Genomic DNA, 22,227 nt, shown 5'->3' on the forward strand with positions numbered 1-22,227 from the left:
CTTGATGGGAGTCTGTTTCTACACTGTCATGAGAGCCTACTTAGGGATTTCCAGTGTATATTGAAACCCAGATGAGACTACTGGATTCTTGGACTTTCTATTCATAGTCAGCCATTATTGGATTAGCTAGACATCAGCCTTTACATCATTCTAATAAATCCCACATATATTTATTCTATAGGTTCTGTTACTTTAGAGAGCTCTGGTTAATGCACCCTTAAAACCAAAAGCCCAGTTAACCACTTTCTTTTATAAGTTGTCTTGGTTATGGTATGTTATCACAGTAAATAAGAAGTCTTATGTTTCCTAGACTGGCTTTGAAGTTGCTATAAAGCTAAAGGGACCCTGTAACTTCAAACCCTCCTGTGTGCTGGGAGTTTAGACCTGCCCCAACAAATCCAGATGATTTGTTTTTAGGAGGGAATAATTAATGTTTTTTTTATCATCATGTGCACTATTAAACTTTTTATACTCTTGAAAAAGCACAATTAAAAATAATATTTTCCATTCTGTCTTCTAATTTGCTTCCATTAAATACAAGAGATCTATCTATATCTATATATCACCATTAGTCTGCCCAAGTGCAACACAAATATATTTATTACCTTGCTTATTTCTGAGAGAACTATATATTTACCATGGTCTACAGAGCAGACTGAATACAGAAGCAAAATGTTCTCTTCTTAAGAGTTTTTATTTAAGGAATTAATAACTGTTTTTTTTTTCCTTTGGTCCTTTTTTAAAAAACTTTTTTTTATATCATGGAAGACATCTGATTTACTATAAAAAACCATTTTGAGAGAATTTAATTAAAATTGCATCAAAAGGCATAGCAAGTCTATGTATAGTAGTTACTATAGCCCTCATAACAATATTCTCAGTCTCGACCTTTATGATTTTCATCAAAGCAGAACTATGTAGTTGTGAACGTCTTCTTCCCAGTAAATAAGAAAATACATTAACTATACAATTGTGAGCTACACAACTGAAAATGTTTTTGATGGTCTTTATTTTTCAAATTTGATTCTTTTTTTTTTGTCTCCACCCTTCTCGTAACCCAGCCTCATGCTTGCTAGGCAAGTGCTCTGCCTGTGAATTCAATCTTCAATCCTTTACATTTACTTTTTAAAATTGCTTGTGTGGTATTTAGAGTGGGTTCTAGTTAAAAAAGAACAAGGAAAAACAACAAGAAATCTCTCTATTCCTGTTCTCCACCTACTTAGGGCTCCTGAAGCAAACACTATAAACTACTCACATCCCTGTTATAACTCCCCCCGCCCACCGTCTACGAAAACCCCCAAAACAAAACCCAAACATGTTAAATAAATATTTGATGCCAGTATGAGCCACAAAGACGCCTTCTTATTTCAAGTTACAGTAGGACCAGTAGGGCATGTCAGAATCTTTGCATCACACCGCATTAAAAACAAACAGCAGTAGTTTAGGAGCTGTTAATGTCGACGGCCCAATAGGTTATTTAAATACAAGAACTCTGCCTTTTCAGACTAGGGAGAGAAAAAGTATGAGAACCCAAGGGATGACATTTTCGTTCCTCAAAAGGTGACACGATTTTTGAAAGGCTGCTTTGAGGACTGAATCGCGTGGTTGGACTTTGGCTAGTCAAGCAGTGAGCTGATCAGCCAGGCTCCCTGCCAGACCTCGTGGTTCGCGCCTAGACCTCGGGCGGCTAGCTCTAACCCGACCCGGATTCCAGCGCAAGGCGTCGCCGGGCGTTCCCCGCCCTCATAGGCCCACTTTCCAGAGGGGTGCAAGACACTTTGTGGCTCTTCAGCCTCGGATCCGTGCGGGCTACTCAGACACACAGCCCCCCGCTACGGCCTCCTTCTGCATGCCAATCATCTGTGGACCAGGCTGGGGCAGTCCAGGGTGGCTTCTTTACCGCACCCAGGGCTTCCAAAAGCCGTCCCTCCCTCATCTTCCCGTTCCTAATAAGGATGATGGATCACGCGGTTCAGAACGACACTCAAAAACTGGGCAGTTCTCCCAAGCCAGCACAGGCAGGCTGCGCGACTCCGCGAGAGGGGCGGGGCCGTGACGGGCAACGTCACATCCCAATAGTGTCTCTTTACCTCCGAATGTGGGCCAATGAGGCGTGGGAGGCGGGACTTCCGCTCGCCCGCTGTTGTGGTCCCTTCTCCGACTCGCTTCGGTAGGGGCTCAGTGCGGATACTCAGACATGAAGTCCGGGTAGCGACTTCTCTTGGGTGGCCGTGAGCCTAGGTTCCAGGACCGGACTTCAGGTAAGAGCCCGTGTGGCTCCGCAGCGGTAGGCGGGGGTTGTCTGGCCTGGCCGGGAGAACACACCCACTCCGGCCTGGGTGCGGTGGCCGGCGATGGGGATCGTAGAGCTTCTCGGGTACGTGCTGTGACAGTACAGGCCGGTGCGGGAGACCAGTCCTTAGCACCCCATCCTCCGGGCTCGTAGGTCTGAAGTTGTCGGGCTATGGATTTTGCTTCCCACGGTCCCTTCCAGATGTGCCCGTGGCCTGGAAAGATACTTGGAAGACTTCTCTTGGTCTAGGACTTGCCTCCAAGCCCTCGGCGAAAATGCGCTCTGGGCTGTTTTGTCTTTAAAAAAAGAAGAAAAAAAAAATCTGGTCGCTTGCTTCCTTCCTTTCTCACCCACTCCCCTTTCCTTCCGTAAAAGCTCAGCTTGCAGGCTTGGACGTGACCTTGCTAGGGCCACACACTGCCTTCTTTTTTTTTTTTTCTCCACCCAATTTTGGAAGTCCGAACTTTTGCAAGGACGCTTATTGAATTGATCTGCCCCTAAGAGGGAAACAACTTTGGTAGCCTGTGCTATATGTTTTCTGCTTGCTTATGGTCAATTGCCCTATTTTCTTCTAATTTGGCAGTAGTTAATTTCCATTACTCCAGTTTTATTCTCAGTTTCAGCACCGTGGGCAGCTGCTATGGGCTGCTGTCTACCCCAAACCTGCCTGGGTGATACTGCTTGCTGCCAGTGATGCAGCAGTTCCAGTGGAAACTGCGTTCCTTTCAGCAGTGCTGAGAAGACAGCTGCACTTTCTGATACAGTATAGTAAAGTGGCCGTGCCTCCCAAGAGCCAGTAGAGACAGGAAATTTAAAGATTTAGGGAAGAGCTTTTGAGAGTTTAATTGGCCACCGGGTCATTATTTATTTATTTGAGATATGGTCCTTACATGTAGCCCAGACTGACCTCAAACGTCTGTTCTTTTGCCTCAGCTTACCCAGTACTGGAATTACGGGCCATCAAGCCTTGTTTAAAGACAGTTTTAATGAGTCAAAAAGATAACTCCATTTCAGAGGACTATGGTAGTTAAATAGAAGTTGAGTGTGGAGGACCACAAGGGTTCATTAATAGATTCTTTTTCTTTCTGTAATTTATGGCAAGAGAGTCAATTTCAGGTACAGTTTTGTTTTTTTTTGTTTGTTTGTTTTCTAATGTGTATCAAGAGGAAGATGTAAAGTGTATTATAGATTCAGGGAAAAACTGTTTCTAAAGACTTTCAGATTTGGGAATCAGACTAGACTTAACTCTCCATTTTTGGTGCCATCAGTAAATATGAAAAGGGCTAGTGAGATGGTTGGTGAATACTAGAGCTTGCCGTGCAATCCTAATGACCTGGATTAGATTTCCAGAACCCACGTAGATGTGGCAGGGGAGAACTGACTCCATAAAGCTGTCCTCTGCTCTCCACATGAACTTTGTGGTATATGTCTTACCTCCCAAGTCTTACACACAATAACAATAAGTTAAAAAAGTTTAAAAAATGAAAAGAAAAAGAGATAAAGTTGTAGAGATTAAATGAAGTAAAATAAAATGTAATGTATCTGTTTTATAGGTAAGCTTCATTGAATTGACTATATAGAACTACAGCCTCTGTATAGGGAATGTTAGTAATTTCTTAATAGTATGAATATGTTTTCCTTTGCCTTACTTGAAGTCAGCATGTCTTGATGTGCAGTGTTAAGTAATGTGTGTAAAAACCATGGGTAGGGAAACTGAATATGGGAGGGTTTGGGGCTAACTGCTCATTTATCCTTGTTATTTCTGTAAGGATTTTAGAGGAGCCTAGCTTGTTGCTAGTATGCAACTTACTTCCTTTGATGTTTCTGCATCTGAGACTAACAGAGTTTATATCAGCTTTTGGGCACTAATTTCAGCAAAGTGAAGGTACAGTAGGTGTTTGCCTCTTGGGGTAGGTTTATAGAGTTGATCAAGACACTTTATGTTTTGTAGTTTTTATTAAGAATATGTATTAACTGGCTTGATAAAATAGCATGATATACTTATATTATGTTAACATTAGCTAAAGATAGGTGGCTTTTAAAATAAAACTTAGGACTTTGGACATTTTAAAATTAGGAATTAATAATATATAGCTGAAAGCAAAATGAGTAAGTCAAAGTAGTGACTTCCACTGTTTGACTTGTTATTACTGTATCGTGCCACATGCTGTGGTTTCCTGTGGCATAAAAAGGGGAAGGCAGTTAGAACCATTGTTATGTTTCTCAGAAGAAACAGGACTAATAGACATGTATGCTCATTTTAATAAAGCTTGTTGGTGAATGATGGTTCTAAATTCATATATTCTGTAGATAATTATTGAACACATATAAAAGATAGAATTAAGGTTTAATGAAGATGTTGTACTGCACAAAAATTGACTTGAGAAGAATGAAAGTATGTGATTGCTATTGTCAAAATTTGTATGTCATAGTATCTAAATAACAAAAAATAGCTAATCTTATTAGCTATGGGTCAGATAGGTTTCTAATTTGTATTATCACATACAATCCTCAAATTCATTAGTATGGTAGATAATTGTACAATTATGACTTAAAATTTATTTTTTTGTATCTGTGCACACATATACTCACAGTGCATATGTGAATGTTAAGGACAACTTGTGGGAGTTGCTTCTCTCCTATGATGTGGGATCCAGGGATCAAACTCAAAGTCTTTACGTTTGGCAGCAATGTCTTTACCCTCTGAGCCACCTTACTGGCCAGACATATATTTAACAATAAAATTTCTTCTTCTTCTTCTTCTTCTTCTTCTTCTTCTTCTTCTTCTTCTTCTTCTTCTTCTTCTTCTCCTTCTCCTTCTCCTTCTCCTCCTCCTCCTCCTCCTCCTCCTCCTCCTCCTCCTCCTCCTCCTCCTCCTTCTTGGGGGAATCTCACTATCTTACTATGTAGACTTGGCTGGCCATCAGACTAGCAACAAACCAGAGTAAGAGACCTTGTCTCAAGGAAATAAAGTGTCGACTTGTATACTAATAAAGGACATCCTATATCCCTCTCTAGCCTTTTCAAGTATATGCACATGTTTATACATGCATATATTACACACATCATAAGACTCCTTTTCCTCCATAAAATACTATTGGGCATTTTGAGTTTTTATTTGCTGTTGGCTTTCAGAAGTTTGCTTATCTCTTTACATTGAGGATGTGGCTATTTGCATGATTGTTGGTAAATGGAGGAGGCTGAGTGACAACAGTCCCTACCAGAACGTGGTCAGAGCAAAAGTATAGAGGAAGGAAAGTAGAGAACATTTGCCAAGGTAGTATATTTAAGGAACAGGCTGATGAAGATAAATGGTACTGACTCTGGAGATTCTTAAATGCCATGATAAGAATTTTGCATGTGATTATTTTTGTTGTTGTTGTTGAGACAAATCCCTCTTTTATGAACATTAGTTAGGGAACAGAGGTCCAGGGGAGAAGTAGAAGCCTGGAGGTGGGAGTTCCAGAGAGTGGAGACAAAATGTGAAGATTGTAATGAAGGATAGGCTTGAAATAGCTAAAACAGCATTTGTAATTCACATGGCCAGGCCATGTCAATTTTGGTGAGGGAGTATTGATGCTATTAGTGTAAATAAGGGCTAGTACTATGAACAGATTTTAGTGTACTGATATTTAGGAAGAGACTGAATGGTGGAACTTGGGAAGATGTTCAGCATGTGTAAAGGTGAAATGGATACTGTTAGTTCTGTCTTCCATGAACAGAGGAGTGACAGTGCTCACACATGGGGAAATGGCCCAAACTGCCATTCCCATTTGGGTCACTGCACTGACTCAACTCCTGAAATTCCTCAGGACTGAGCATTCCCCACGTAGTAAGAATGGACTGATTGTTTCCCCTGTATCATATTTTATTAGCTTTCCAGGGCAACAGAAGGGAAAGGAGTGGGAAGGGAAACTTGTATAAACATATAAGACTCCTCCTACTTCCTAAGAAGAGTAAATTGGAGACTAGAGATTCTCACATCAAAAATGTTGAAAGATGTCTTGACTTCTGTTTTCTGAAAGGCATTTAAACGTGTGTTCCACCCAGACTCCCTGGGGCTCCCAGGGACTGGATCACCAATCAAAGAGCACACTTGGAGGGACTCATGGCTCTGGCTGCCTATGTGCAGAGGATGGCCTTGTTAGACATCAGTGGGAGGAGCAGCCCTTGGTCCTCTGGGGGTTCGATCCCCCAGTGTAGGGGAATGCCAAGGTGGGAAGGTGGGAGTGGGTGGGTGGGGGTAGGGGTACACCCTCATAGAGTCAGGGGAAAGGGACACTGGATAGGGGTTTTCCAGAGGGGAGACCTGGAAAGGGGGATAACATTTGAAATGTAAATAAAATATCCAATAAAAGAAAAACAAACAAACACGTGTTCATCAACATTTCCATGTTAAGCCTTAAATCTTAGTATAGCTTTGATAACTTGAATTGATTATAGCAAAGCCTTTATTTAGAGATGGGATGAGACTTTGGGGATGACAAAGAGGGTGCTCAGCTGGAAAGACTACACGGAAAGAACTTCAAAGGATAAGAAGGCTACCTGAGATAATGGGCAGAATGAGTGTGACGAAATCCTGTTGCCTTCCATTCTCTGGCTGTAGTTTTCCCATTCTGTGAAATGATGATGGCAACAGTATTGATTTGGAGTTGTTTTGAAAATTAATGTATGAAAACTGGTAGACAGTTACAGAGCTGTTTATGTTATCATTATAACCTTAGCTAATGAGACTCATGAGAAGACAGAAGGAACAATATCTGAAAGCCCTCTTTAATATCCAAAAGGTCTCAGGACTAAGTAATAGATGGGCCTATAGATTTCTTTCCTTAGCAGATTTTCTAGAGCTTATGTGGAATTGCTTGATTTTCAGTTATGCAGTGAACTTTGCCACTGAATTATATTTAGTTTTCTGCTGTCATGTTAGGCCCGAGTAACTGGCTAGTCAAACAGAAATGTGCTTGTTGGTGAGCATGACGAAAGAGCAGAAGGTTTGTGTATGTTATCTCAGTAGAAAATATTACTTGAATTCTGCTGCTTGCATTTCTTTTCTTCTCCCCCTATCCCCAGCATTTTTCACTCAATAAATATTTATTTATTCAGTACCTGTTTTGTTATGTAATGTTCTCAGCACTTAACTGAAGGGACAAGCTTGTTTTTCTTTCTTTTTTTTTTTTTTCTGAGACAGGGTTTCTCTTTATAGCCCGGGCTGTCCTGGAACTCACTCTGTAGACCAGGCTGGTCTTGAACAAGCCTGCCTTTTTAATGGGAGAAATGGGTGTATTTGTAATAATGGTAATTAGATGTTTTTGTGCTGCATGTTCAAATCATACTACATAGATAAGAATAACAATGCCAGGCCCCAGTTGGTTGAGTAGAGAGCACTTTGAAGGAGAGGATCAAGTCTTCCTTATGCTTCTCTTTTCCCTTCCTGTACAGTGGTTTACCCTTTGAACAGTGCCAAATATGTTGAATGTTAAATTGCCCTGTCTTCAAATTTATTCTTGTTATCTCCTCTTAGACAAACATTTAAAGTCAGAAAGCTCTTAATGTACAGCAAATGTAGGTGTGCATTAAATGCTTATAAAAGGCAGGAAGAGGCTGTGCCAAGGCAGGGACCAGGTTCCGAAGGAAATTTGTGCTACAGTAAGAATTAAGGACCATGCATTCACTAGATGAACAAAGAGAGGGGGACTGTGAATAGTATTTCTTGCTGATACAGGATACCAGTGGAAATAAAGTTATTGGAGAAAAAAGCATCAACATTAAAGGAATTTGGGTCTTATTCACCAACAATAACAATTTCTTACCTCTCAGTTAATTTTCTCATTGGTAAGGCAACTGGAATTTTTCACCTTAAAGATCAGCTTTTGAGATGTCTTACAAATGTTAAATGTTAAAAGTGTTGCAGTAATATTTTGCTTTACTAGCATAGATAATATCGAGCTGATTATAAACTTTCACTGAACACAAATCAAGCTAAATAACTGCTTTTGGTTAATAAAATAGGTTGAAGACTAGATTTCTACAAAATCAATATCATGTTTTGATGCTATTTACAAACAACCTCTGTGTACCTTTAAAAAACACAGTAAAATGTAGTTACTATATAATTGCCAGCTCTTTCCCACAGAGGAAAATGAGCGGTAGTACTTTATTTAGCTTTAGGACTAGGTCATAGTAATTATTCACTCTTTTATGTTTTACGTTTCTTCAATAGTCACTTGCGTCGTTTCCTCGTATGAGATGCTAGACATATAGAATCAGAACATGTCTGTCCCCAATTTGAAGAAGTGTAAAGAGAAAGGATCCCTAGCATGATGGGGTTTGTTTGGTTAGTGTGTGGCAGTACACACAAAGGACAGCATGAGAGCCTGGGGTAGACGGAGAAGAGAGTATGGTATGGGGACAGCAAGGGACTGAGATAAGGGAGGACAAGCAGATGTGGCGCTCCTGTGCTGAATCCCAAGCTAGTTCCAAACTGTGCTTTGACATCCGTGTGATCTGCTAAGGAATTTTACACAGAAAGTAACATGGTCAGGCATTTTGCTTTTTTCCCAAGGATATATATGTAGTAGTAAGTTTCATTATATTTCATTCATGTTTATTAAGCATTTTGGTCATATTCATTTGCTATTATTCTCTTGTTCCTCTCCCACTCTTACTTGTTGAGATAGTTTGATATGTAATTTTTGCCTTCTTACAAGCTGAGACTAGAAGAAGACATTAATGCTGTTTCAATGATTATCATAGACCTTTAAGAAATCAATCTTTTAGCTGAAACGTCTAAGAAGCATTATTAATATGTTTATTTTATTTATTTATTTTTTAGGGTGCTGATAATCATGAAACATGCACATATTAAAACATGTAAATATACATAGCTATATTTGTATAATTAAAAGAAGCAGCAAATTTTGGGATAATTTTGTTCACTGATATATGAGGACTTCTGGCTGGGTAAAAGAGTTTGATCTAGAAAAATTTCTAAGGAAGTTAGAAATGTGTTAATGTTTTGTTACTGAAATGTTGTTTAAGTTCAGTGTGAAATGATTGAAATATCTACTTAAAGTTTGCAGAAGGAGTGAATTCCACTGGGAAGGAATTCTATTGAGCTAAGCACTGAGAGAAAACAGACACTGAACCTCAGCTTTTCTTACATTAAACACCTCATTAATGTTGAAGATTATCTGGTTACTGTTCTTGTAATTTCCATTTCTGACCTTTAGAAAGAAAGCATTATATACTTATAAATTATAAATGCTAATTGATTTTTCTTTTGAAAAATTGATATTCACCTAACAAAATGAACCTTTTAGGAATTGGGAAGGTGGTTTAGTATGTAAGAGCACTTGCTCTGCAACATGAAGACCTGAGTCCAAATTTGTAGCATCCATGTAAAAAGCTGAGCAAGGCTGTGAATACCAGGTGGAGGCTGTGAGCTTGCTTGGAGGCCATTCTAGTTGAAAGGCTAATTCTTAGTTCAGTGAGATAGCCTGTCTCAAGTTAGTAAGTCATCGGGTGATAGAGGAACGTTCCATATCCTCTGAAAGGGCAACAAGTAGTCTTAATGATTGAGCTATCTGTCCAGTTCCTTTCTGTACTTTGGATATGAGATCTTTATCAGATATATGATGTACAATTTTTTTGTCCATTTGTGTGTGGCCTCTATCTCAATAATATTCTTAGACACATAAAAGTTTTCAATTTTGAGGAAACCCAATCTGTATCTCTTTACTCCTGCTTTTGTGCTGTTTCTAAGAAGTCACTGCTAACATGGAAACTTTTTTTGTCTGTCTCTCTGTCTCTCTCTCTGTCTCTCTCTCTCTACACCTCTCTCTCTCTCTCTCTCTCTCTCTCTCTCTCTCTCTCTCTCTCTCTGCCTCTCTCTCTCTCTCTCTCCTCACTATATAGTCCTAGTTGGCCTGGAGCTTGCTTTGTAGACCAGGCTGGCCTAGAACTCAGAGAGTTCACCCTACCCAACTTCTGAGACTATGGGTGTCCCATGGTACCTGGCCTTTAGTTTTGATTTGTTTTGCTTTCCTTTTGAAATCAGATTTAAATGTGCAGCATAAACTATATGAATTTGGCATATTTTCTGCATTCTTCTGAGTGTTGGAATTTCCAGGTGTGCACTGTCATATCTGCTGGACCTGTATTTTCTTCCAGGAGTTTTCTAATTTAGCTCTTATGTTCTGTTTATTGATAGTCGTTGATCCACTTTTCTGTTGTTTTGGTGTAGTGTCAGCTTAGGTTAGAGGCTCACTGTCTTGTATGTTCCACTACTCCTGGTGGAAGGTGGCATTCTCTGGGCTCTGCACCTTTTAAACAGGTTGATTGCCTCTATGTAGGTCCATGGGCATACGTGCAGATGTGAGGCTCTACTGCTTTACTCTGTGTAGCTGCTTACAGAAGCACCACTCAGTTGTGATTATTGTAGCTTTGTAGAAAGGAAATCTTGAAATCCAGAAAACATTGGGGCTAGAAAAAAGATACCATCCCAAGGCTCGCTTCACTAACCTACTTCTCACCAGGCTCCTCCTCCTACAAGTTCCACCACCTCCCAATATGGCAGCACCAGCTCTGACCAACCTTTCACATTACAGAGAACTAACTGGCGTGCCATCACAGCGAACAACCAAGCTAGCTGCCGCAGTACCACACCTTCCACACATGAGCCTTCAAGGGACGTTTCTTACTCAAATTCACATTTTGTCCCTGGCTCTCCCACAGTCACACGTGCATCTCATAGTAAAAAGCGCATTTAGTCTCCTCCAGGAGTCTCTATATTGCTCTATAGTCTGACTCATACTCTGAGCTTCAAGCCAGTTGTGAACCTCACTGGACAGAGTGACTATGAAGTCATTTAAACTTACTGTGGTGCAACACCTCTGTTAAAAAGAGAGGGATAGAGGCATGAAGGGGTGGGCCTGAAGCACAACTGAAAACAGAGGGCAAAGGTTGAGTCCTGTAGTTCCATGTCTGTTTTCTAGACACATGGTGTGAGCCTTCAAGGGCTTGGGCAACTCTGCCTTGCAGCTTTGCTGGTTATAGGCCCTGTGGCCTCTTTTGCTGAGCCAGCTCCACTTGCTGCCTGTCGTGGCAGACATTCCATCTTCTTGGGATCTCCCACTCCACAGGATTTCCATTAACGTCCCTCACTTCACTCTCACGGCCTCATACATTGTCCTCTTGGTGTTTGCCTTCAGGGATGCTCACTCTGTTAAACATGCCTGGCTTTTGAGGTTTTCTTTAAAATCTGAGTGGATGCTTTTATGATCCTATTGCATTCCGCATTGCTGTAAAGCCTGCAACACATGGACGATTCCAATGTCTGACAGCTTTGGCAGTAGCTTGGCCTCCTTGGACTATGAGTTACCACTGATTGCCTGAGTGCTGAACCCAGGAAGCAGTTTTCTAGGTGGCCTTAGGCAAGCAGGCATCCTGGAAATCTCTTCCTTAAGCAAAGGCTTTCAAATGAATTCCTTTTCCATGATGATCCCGTGACGGATGGCAGGATGGCCAAACCCGAGTTGCCTTCATGTTATGTTATTGTTCTTGATGCCTTATGTTCAGCTTCTTGATGCTTGGGATCATACTCTCTTGACTTCACCATTACAGGTACTTCTTTTCTCATCAAATTGCAAGTTTTTAATTCTCTCCATTTTACCCTTTATTTCTAATTTTCACTATCAACTTAGCAAGCAGAGAGAAATAGTACTATGCCTGAATTCTGAGCTATATTGAAATTTCCTGTGCCAGGTCAATTAATTTGTCACCTTTAAATTAAGTCATGAACACAGTCCTACCCAAGTCTTGGACAAAATGTAGATGAATTCTTTGTCAGAATGTTATACACACATCTACTTTCCAATAGAATTGTCTTTCCCACCTGGAAAACAGTTTTTATTGTGTGCAATTTTATTGGCATTCTGAATACCATAAAGAAGCCATGTGCTGGTGTGTGTTAGTGTTTGCATCCCTCAGTTGGGATAACAGTGAGTGAAAGCAGCAGGCAGGTGGGTGTGAGGACAGGTGACACCCTCCAGAGTTACAGCTCTCATGCAGGCCTTGGTTGCCAGGGCCTTAGCTCTCTCTACAAGGCCCTTAGGTCTTTGTAGGCCTAGAAAGTGAGGAATCTTTATCCATGGCTCATAAATACTGCACATTCCAAAATGTGTTCTGCAGCCATTCCTTGATGATCTCTGCACATCAGTATTTCCTTGCCTATACTGGAGACTCTGGCTGCTTTCCTAACAGCTTTGGATCAGCTCTGTCTGAGCCACCTGCTAAAATTATCTGCTGCCTAGTTTTCTTCCACCATACTCAATTGAGGACTGGACCCCAGCTTTGGAGAAGGATCTCTCTTCATGTTTATCTTTTTGGGGCTCTCAGTCTTAATCTCTTATCATAGTTTATTTATTTACTTAGTTTTTTGAGACAGGGTCTTGCTGGTATCTCTGAATGGCCTGGAACTTGTTATGTAGACCAGGCCGGCCTTGAACTCTCAGAGATTTTTCTGCCTCTGCCTCCTAGGTGCTTGGATTAAAGGCCATTTCTGGCTATCATTTTCTTAAAATATTAAGAATAGATTTGTGGCTTGTGATTGAATAAGTTTGCAGATATTGCATATGTACTTTGGTAAGCACTAATATTTATATAGCTATGAAACAACTATAATATGAGTTTGACAAACATGTCCATGATTCTCAGCAGTTTTCTCAAGCCTGATGATCCCCATTCTCCTGCCTCTGTATGTATGTATCTTTACACTTCTAGTATACCATAGTTTAGTGTTGTATGCTTTCTGTATCCTGATATAGCTCACTGCTGGAACAAAATTGGTACTTGAAGTAGTTCCAGAAGACCTAAAAAATTGAGTGCTTTTTGTTTGTTTTTCTTTTTTCTTTTTCTTTCTGTCGTTGTTACTTGTTTTGATTTACTTTTGGATCTGAGTGCTGAGTTGTTTGCCAGTTGGGATTGGGATGGTAGCAATCATGGCATCACAGTTAACTAAGCTTGGGGCTGTAGTTGATTGAGATATGTTGTCTACTGATGCACATGCCTGCTGCCTTTGTTCTTTATGGCAGTCATACTTATTGTTAGAACTACTGTATGGACTAGAATATTTTAGGATTAGCGCTGGGGAAATGGCTCAGCCAATGTGCACTTACAGAGGAGTGAAGTTTAGTTCCTAGTACCCATAACTCACCAGTGTACTAGCTTACAGCTAGTGCATTAGTTATTTTCCTATTGCTGGGATAAAACACTATGATCAGAAGCAAATTATAGAAGGAATGGTTTATTTGGCCTATGATTCCAAAGGGATAAGAGTCTAGCATGGCAGGAATGCATAGCTGCAAGTGGCAGGCAGCAAGAACAGAGGCTGAGAGCTCGTATCTTCAACTGCAAACATGAAGCAGAGAGAACAGCTAGAAGTGGAACAAGGCTTTTAATCTCAAAGTGTGAATCTAGTGACTAGCAAGGCTGTACTGCCTGACCTCCCTAAACATTTAACCAGCTGGGTTAAAATGCCCAAGACTTTGGGGTCATATCTCATTCAACCCTTTCATAGCTTGTAACTCCAGTTCCAGGAGATTTTGTACCCATTTCTGGCCTTGGTGGGCAATAACAGCATGTATGTATGGTACACATACATATATGCAAGCACTCACACATACATATAAACATAAGTAATTTTTTAAAAAAGTGAATATTTTGTGTGTAATTGAATGTTTATAGTCGAAAACATTTAATTATCTGCCCGAGATTTGTTCTTTGCTTTATTTTTTAAAATATTCAAATATTTTTATTTATTCATATATGTGTACAATTTTGACCATACTTACCCCAAGCCTCCCTCATGTTCTCACTAGAACATCCCCAACAGGTCATTTTCCCACCTTCATGTCCTTTTCTTTTCGTAAATTCCACTGAGTACAATTAGTGCTGCTGCATGCTCCTGGGTACAGGGCCTCCGTGGAGTATGGGCAACCTGCTAGCAGCTACATACCTGAATTATCATTATCATCGCCATTACCATCATCATCATCATCATCATCATCATCATCATCATCATCAGTGTTTGATTTTTTTTTTTTTAAGACAGAGTCTTTTATGTAGCCCTGGCTATCCTGGAACTCCCTATGTAGACCAGGATGGCCTTGAACTCACAGAGATCAACCTGCCTCTGTCTCCTGAGTGCTGGGATTAAAGGCAGCACCATCATGCTGGGCCACAAGTCTTTAGTTTTTAATAGCACATTTTACTTCACAAGAAATAATTTTATCCCCTCCACATATTGAGTTAGACTAGTGAACTAAAAGCTTTGTTGCTTGCTCATTTAAAATGTTTTTTTTTATATTGTATGAAAATACTATACAAATAGAACCCTTGAATAGGTAACCAGGTTTATTAGGGTTTATGTGTAGTTTAGTCTTTAGAATATGCCACATAAATGAATAGACTTTAGAAATTTTTTACTTTGCACTATGTAAATAGGTATGAAGAATAAACCAAAAATGATATAAAGATCCACCACCCAGAGTTAACAGATTATTTTATTGTTTCATAATATTTAAAGAATTATTTTATATATATGTATGTGTGACAGAGTGTACGTATGTGTTGCCACATGTGTGCAGGTACCTTCAGAGGCCAGAAGAGGGAAGCTGGAAGAGGGTTCTGAGCTACCTGACAAGGATCCATACCTGGGTCCTCTGAACCATCATCAACTGTTTTTAACTGCTGAACCATCTCTTCAGCCCCCATAGTATTCAATGTATGTATACTTATGTATGTTTTTAATATATGCACAAGACATTTTTCACTTAAAAATCTTTTTGAGACAATATCTCACAGTGTTGCCTATGTTGGTCTTGAATGCCATTGAGTAGCTGGGACTGCTGTTCAAAACACCACACCTGCCTATAATGGGAACATAGAAAAGCAGTTTTTTTATTTGTTTTTGGTGGTGCTGGAGATTCAGTGCCTCTTTGAGGCAGGTAGGCAGGTGCTTTCCTACTGAACCCTGAGTAAGACACTTTTTTTTTTTTTTTTTTACTTTTTTTTTTAGGTTTTTCGAGACAGGGTTTCTCTGTGTAGCCCTGGCTGTCCTGGAACTCACTCTGTAGACCAGGCTGGCCTCGAACTCAGAAATCCACCTGCCTCTGCCTCCCAAGTGCTGGGATTAAAGGCGTGTGGCACCACTGCCCGGCGAGTAAGACACTTTTAATGTAAATATCTTAATACTTTGTAAAAAGCAGTTAACAGGTAGTAGCATTTAGAGGTTTCATTAAGTTAATATAAAGAGAAGCGGTATGTCCATTTGCTTTTGTAAATGTTAAGCACCTAATTTTTGTTAGACACTGTTTACACATCTGTAAAATAAATATTGATGTCCTTGAGAAGTACATATTTTTTCAGCAAATAAGGATACTAAACAAAAAAAAAAAGAATTAAAAGTTATGATAGGAAGCAATGAGCATTTAAGAAGCAGGAGATTAAAGGGGTGCATCACACCAGATGTGTAAACTTAGTGTAAACACTTGCCAGGGCGAGTCTGGCATCTGAAAACAAGGTCAAGAACAGAGCTGAGGGGACATTGTAAAGCAGCTGTTTATAGTGCTGGGGCAGGGGCCAGCCACTTAGAGCACTGCACCGACACTCTGTGGCTGGAACCTCCCTGTAACTCTAGCTGCCTGGCCTCTGTGGGCACCTGCACTCATGTGCACCTCTCCCCACATACATGTAGTCAATTCATTTAAAGAAGAAACAGGTTGTACCAATGGCAGTGATGTGAGTTGATGTGGAGTGGGACAGTCTGCCAGCATAACAGTATGAAAGCAGTCTTGTTTATATGCTCGGACTCCCTGGAGACCATTGCCATATTACTGTTTCCATCTAAGAACTGCACAGACAGTAAAGACTGAGGGATGGAGGTGGGGTTACAAATGAGCAAATTTGTCTGTTTTTCAGTCAGTTGCTGTTAGTGCTTACATATAAAGTTCAGTCCCCTAAAACAGGGAAGTCCCCTAAAATAGGGAAGCTGAGTGAGAGTACAATCCACTTTCTCCTATGTTCTATTTGAAAGGTTGCATAGAGGATTAGAGGGAAAAACCTTCATGTCAGATCCTTAATACAGAACTTAGCATAAAGTCAAGTTTTCTTTTAATGTTATAGTGTTATAGCATTGACATTTGTGTGAAAAATCATAAAAATAAAACATTCTGATTTAGGAGATGGGTACTTTGAAGTACACTGTGCATATTTTGATAATCCAGAAAACCAGAAATTTCTACTATGTTTCCCTAGTGCTCAAGATTTCAATGTCCATGAAGAAGTTTCATTGTCAATTGTTCCTTTCTCGCTTCTGTGTGGCTCATTGCTGGGGTTGACAACGTGTGATACAGCTGACAATAGTGGCATTGAGAGAACGCTGAAGTCTATTTCTGTTACCATCTCTGCTTCTACATTTTTGTCTTGTCTAGTTTGACCTATACATTGTCCTTTGACTTGTAAGAAGTTTATGAACAATTACATGGAATACATTTTAAAATCTGGATCAAGAAAGTGTTTTCTAAATATGTATTGGATTCATAACTTGTTATTTAATGTAAAAATTTTAAAAAAGTATTCAAAGCCTAAACATAGAACTAATATAAACAAAGAAATCAGGGAAAAGATTTATATCACTGGACTTCTTACATAGGACACTAAAAGCACAGATAACAAAGTAAAACATAGGTGCATTGGATTTCATAAAAATTAAAAGTGCTTGTGCTTTCCTATGTTTTACATAGTGATAACATAATGGACCAGATGTATTTTTCAGTCACATAAGAGGCAAGGTTTGATGTGTTAACACCCCTGTAGCCCAACAACAAAACAGTTTGATGAAAAATGAGATGAGTGGATATTTCTCCAGAGAAGATGTGCAGATACAAAGTACAAGAGGTGGTGCCCACTATTGCTAATCAGAACCCCCGTTCTGTGCTCTTTGTGGTGGCTGTGTCAAAGTAGCAAGTAACAGGTATTGGTAATAATGGGAGACATAGGAACCCTTGTGCATTACTGTTAGGACCCACGTGTTTCAGTGTGTGTGGAAAATGGTTTAATACTCAAAAAGTCAGCGGTAACTTGTGATCCTGAGGTTCTACTTCTGGCCCACACAGTAGATTTTAGAGCACAGAGTAAAGAGAGTGAACGCAGAAAGAGAACAGTCTGAGCTCAGCACATGATTGCACCATTAGCATGCACAGCAAAGGGAATGGAGCGGTCTGCAGAGGGCAAAGTCTGGCTAGGACCCTTTACAGGGGTGGATGAGGGGCTTTGGAATGAACTTGATGCAGCTGTGGGAACTCTGTGTGACTCTGTGGTCTTTCTTTTCTGGAATTGTTTGCTTTAGGAAGGACAGACTGTCATGGGAGACATGCTGTCTCAGCAAACATTCTGTCTGGGCTGACCAATAACTGTTGAACAAAGCCAGCTGTAATCTTCATAGGAATTCTGTTTCTACAACCAAGGAAATCTATCATCATAACCCTCCCTCCCCCCAAAAAAAACCTGAAAGAAGGAACGCAAGTGAATGTTTTTGATAAGTCAAGAAGTGGAAGCAATTTCGTATTTACTGATGGATGAGTAAGTAAATACATGTAGCATGTATAAGCCATGGGGCACTATTCAGCCAGACAATGAAGCAGAGCTTAGGCTTCTACAGCACAGAGCAATGTTTAGACACGCTAGTGAACTGAGCCACTCAAAAAAGATATGCTAATGATTCCACTTATATGTTACCATAAGTTGTTAAATCTAAGACAAAAAGAATAAAGTGTGCCTAAGGGCTACAGGTTTCATTTTAGAATAAAAAGGTTCTAGAAAAACATAGTGCTGATTAAGTGCTTGACAGTAAAAAAGTATAGTTAGTTACTGAACTCTGTTTAAAATGATAAGTTTTACATATAGCATAACACATCAAAATGAGACTTGATGGCCTTCTGGGAGACCTCTGTGTCATGTACAAGCCAGTTTACTATAGACATCCTTGCACTGAGACTCTTCTCAGGTGATTTTTTTTTTGTTTTGTCAAGTAGACAGTTAAAGCTAACCATCATAGCTATACTGTCCTTGATGCCTCTGAACTGTCTTTTTATTGTTGGTTTGATGAAACTGTGTTTAGTCAGTGTTTCATATTATTTTAAAATATTTTATTCTTATTTAAAATTAAGATATTTTGAGATATGTGTGTGTATATATGTGACGCGCAGCCTCGCCAATAAGGAGAACGCCACACTCAGGATTCTTCTGACAGCAGTTTATTGTTGCAGCTCTTTTAGATGGTAGTGAAGCGAAGGACCCCGAGCCCCGGGAACCCGCAGCTTATATAGAGCCCTAGGAGACGTGCCGCACACTCATTGGCTCCTAAAATATCGCCTAATTAACATACTAGTTTTCACGCCTTGCGCAGGCGCACATTCAATCAAGGCTCTCACAAAGAACCGGGAAGCCGGAAGCCGGTGCCATCTTGTAATGGCGAATGCGGCTCCTAACATATATATCTCATTCTTCACACACACACACACACACACACACACACACACACACACACACATCCCTGGCTGGTCTTGACCTTGTAGCAATCTTCCTGCTTCTGCCTCCCCAGTGCTGGATTATAGCCATGAACATTATGCTTGGTTGATTTCTTTATTTTTAACAACCTTGTGCTGTTGTCTCATTCTGTCACCTTGAACTGCATTTGTTTTGTTTTTTATTAAATTTTGTAGAAATCATGACTTCTGGGCAAGACAAGCACCTTGTCATGTGTTATAAGACATCCATCCATCCATCCATCCATCCATCCATCTATCTATCCATCAATATTCAACATTTCATTCAATTCCCATAAGCTTTGAAGTTAGGAAGAAGAAAACCATTGTAGATTAGAATCAAGATATTTTTGCAAGGATGTTTCTTAGGTAAGATATAATATAAACTGGACAGAAAATATAATGAGAATTGAAAATCTCTTTGTATTGTAGCAGGAAGCTGATTTCAGATAAAATCACTGTTAATGTTTATTAGAATTCTTTCAAAAAAAGGTGAAGATTTGTTTGTGATTACAAATGATACTGGGGGCCTCAAAAGATGTCTCAGTGTTTCAGAGCACTGCGTGCTCTTCCGGAGGGGTTTTTGTCTGTATGCCTGTTTATGTGCTGAATTATAGTTATGGATTTGCATATTATGTTGAACTAACCTTTATGGCATATATCATTTTAATGTGTCCTTGAATTTGATTTGTTAGATTTCCTTGTATGGATGTATGTGTTATGTGTATGGGTGTGTTGTTTGTGAGGTTATGTGTGGAGTCTAGAGATTGATATCTGTGTCTTCTATTGTTTGCTGCCTTATTTGCTTTTTTGCGGCAGGTGTTCATCGATTGGCTGGACAGGCTAGTTAGTGAGCCCTAGGATCTGATCTGCCTGTCTCCCCTTTCCTCACTGTCGGAATTTCAGATGTGTGTTACCACGTGGGCATTGTGTGTGTTACCACGTGGGCATTGTGTGTGTTACCACGTGGGCGTTGTGTGTGTTACCACGTGGGCATTGTGTGTGTTACCATGTGGGCATTGTGTGTGTTACCACGTGGGCATTATGTGGGTGGCATTATACTCCACTCTGTAGGAGCACACAAACTGGAAGCACAGTAACCAATGTAACCATATATGGTTGTGGAGACGTCTTCCATGCTCCAGGGGAAGCTTTCATCCTTAGCATAGACTAGACTTGAACTAGAACCAGCGAGATCCAGTGTGGAAAATCTTGGTATTTGAAAGTGACAGTTTCCCTTAACAGTCCCTTGATTTAGGATCAGTTTTTAAGAAATATATAGCAGAGGCGGGCAAATACTTTTTCTTTTAATGTCAAGTTATTTTTTTCTTCCTTTCTGTAAGACTGGGGTTGGGACTGTGAGTGTGAGGTGGGTGTTGAGAGTTGGGGCCTTACTGTGTTGTAGTTCAGGTTGGTCTCAAATTCTTAGCTTAAACGATCCTTTCAAATGAGCTTTCTAAGAAGCTGGGGCTACAGGTTTGTGTCATTGTACCTTGCTTATAAAAGTTTTTTTTTTAGCAAATGTAGAGCCATTTCACATAAACACTTTTCTCCAATGGAGAATTGTATTTACCTGAATGTTGCTTAGTAACATGATTGGCAATTTGCATTTACCTTTACACAGTAGGTTAAGTGCTAGGAGGAGCCATCAAAGAATTTTAGCCTGTTAACTATTCCTTTTAGAAGGCTTCCTGAGCTGGGCAGTGGTGGTGCACACCTTTAATCCCAGCACTCAGGAGGCAGAGGCAGGCAGATTTCTGAGTTCGAGGCCAGCCTGGTCTACAGAGTGAGTTCCAGGACAGACAGGGCTATATGGAGAAATCCTGTCTCCAAAAAACAAAACAAAACAAAAAAAAGGCTTCCTGGTTAAGCAAAGCTAATTTAAACTAAAATGTAAAAACTTTTGTGCTTTCTCAAGAATGTGTTAGTCATGAAAGTCTTAGTGATGAAACACCATGCATGACCCAAAACAATTTGGGAACTAAAGGTTTTTTTGTTTTGTTTTTGTTTTTGGCTTATACTTACACATCACTATTCATCATTAGAGGAAGTCAGGACAGGAACTCAAACAGGGCAGGATCCTGGAGTCAGGAGCTGCTGCAGAGGCCGTGGAGGGGAGCTGCTTACTGGACTGATTTCTCATAGACCCCAGGACCACCGGCTCAGGGATTGCATCACCCATGATGTACTGAGGCCTCTCACATCAATCACTAATTTAAAAAATTGCCTACAGGCTTGCCCACAGCCCTATTTCATGATCTCAGCTGAGGTCCCCTCCTCTTAGATGACATTAGCTTGTGTCAAATTGCTAAAACTAGGAGCACAATGAACCTTTTTCATTAAATAAAACCTACGTATATTTACACATACACAAATTTAATATTGCATCCGATTTGTAGTTTTTCTCCAAATGCTTTTTTAAAGTTTTCAATGAGACAGCCTAACAACATTTATTGTCACCTGATAATAACATAAGGCTAATCAAAATAAGGTGAAGGTGATTACTGTTTCAGAGCTACCCTCCATACTGCCTTCTTAGCTCGTCAGTTGGTCATTTCTACTTGGAAACACTATCTCTGTTCAGCTTGGTTCAAGGCAGTTCTTTTCTTGACTTTATGAATGAATCTCTTCTGCATTATCTAATTTGAGGTTCATGTGCTCATCAATGGCAATAATCTGTCAGGTACCCACTTATTCACACAGCCGTATCTGTGTCTGAGATGTGTTTTGCAAATGTCTGAAGATGAAGCTGATAGGCTGGACCCTCACCTTCTGGACACTTGCCCTGGACATTGAACACTATGGCGGGACTTAGGCCATAAGAATGTGCATGCCGCCTCAGGAAGCAACTGCTAGAAATCCAAGTTTTTTCTTAGAAGGTAGAATATACTTTAATGGCTGAATAACACACCAGATATTTTACCTTAGAGACTAATTTCAGCAAAGTTATACATTTACATTTTTATTGTAGCAAAATTCACAGTCTAAAGCTTACTTCAAAACATACAGTGAAGTGATTTCAATATATTTATAAAATTGTGCAACTAACACCAAAATGTAATTTAGAACATTTCTCTTATCTTTCCTTGTTCCTGTGAGCAGTCATTCTATGTTCCCATCTGTCCCCCTGTTTCTCACTAACCCTTCATGTCATAGCCTCTGTCAATTGCCAGTCAACTTTAACACGTTGTCATTGCTGATGCTAATGGCTTTGTAAAATGGTGTTTCAAAAATCTATTTACAGGTATTTTGCTTTCAAATGAGTTAGACCGAGACTTTCAATCTGTATCATTCTCCACCAAGAACACTCCCTCAGTCATTAAAGGTGAT

At 40.0% G+C, this 22,227-nt stretch overlaps 1 protein-coding gene across 1 annotated transcript in view; it reads left to right on the forward strand.

Annotated features, from left to right (window-relative positions):
- Positions 1-2,117: 2,117 nt before the first annotated feature.
- Positions 2,118-22,227, forward strand: part of Rnf13 (ring finger protein 13) — a 110,564-nt gene continuing 90,454 nt past the window's right edge. Inside the window, exon 1 of the mRNA XM_028763571.1 lies at positions 2,118-2,261. The gene's annotated coding sequence lies outside the window, so the exon portion shown is untranslated. The remainder of the gene's footprint in view (positions 2,262-22,227) is intronic.

This window comes from Grammomys surdaster, unplaced genomic scaffold, assembly GCF_004785775.1.
Source record: "Grammomys surdaster isolate TR1022 unplaced genomic scaffold, NIH_TR_1.0 139, whole genome shotgun sequence".
Taxonomy (NCBI): Eukaryota; Metazoa; Chordata; class Mammalia; order Rodentia; family Muridae; genus Grammomys; species Grammomys surdaster.